Source organism: Chaetura pelagica, unplaced genomic scaffold (genome assembly GCF_000747805.2).
Source record: "Chaetura pelagica isolate M959 unplaced genomic scaffold, ChaPel_1.0 scaffold213, whole genome shotgun sequence".
Taxonomy (NCBI): Eukaryota; Metazoa; Chordata; class Aves; order Apodiformes; family Apodidae; genus Chaetura; species Chaetura pelagica.
In genome coordinates this window covers 1251308-1251811 of record NW_009952597.1, presented here as the reverse complement: position 1 = coordinate 1251811, position 504 = coordinate 1251308, and positions in this window count along the sequence as shown.

Sequence of the window (504 nt, the reverse complement as noted above, 5' to 3'; positions counted from 1 at the left end):
GCTTCAGAAGAGGGTGTGAAAAGGCAAACTGAGTATTTCTGGGCTTTAGGGAGAGTGAGGGTTTAGGAAAATGTCACAATCCGTGACCTATTATATCTCCTTTTTGGAGTGTATTAACTTATCAGGATTTGCTGAGAGATCCACACGGGTATCGCCTCACGCAGAGGAGACAGGGGCTTTGGCCCTGACTTTTTCGAGTGAATAACTTGCTCAGTGCTTACTAATATTTCCAACGAAATGCACGGTTTATTGTGGGGAAAACAAAGCAATTTGGGGCAGGAGGTTCAAAAGGAGTGATTACAACACATGAAATATATATGGGTACACCTTAGTTACACATCTTATTTAAGTGAGGGAAGGAGAGGGGAGGGATATGCCCGAATGGCTGGATTATACTTTCCCCTATAAGCTGGGGTAGCCGGAATTGTCTCACCACGCGGCAGTGCAGGTAGGATGAGCTGGGTAGCAAAGAGGCTGCGGGCACTCCAAGCGCAGGTCGCCCCC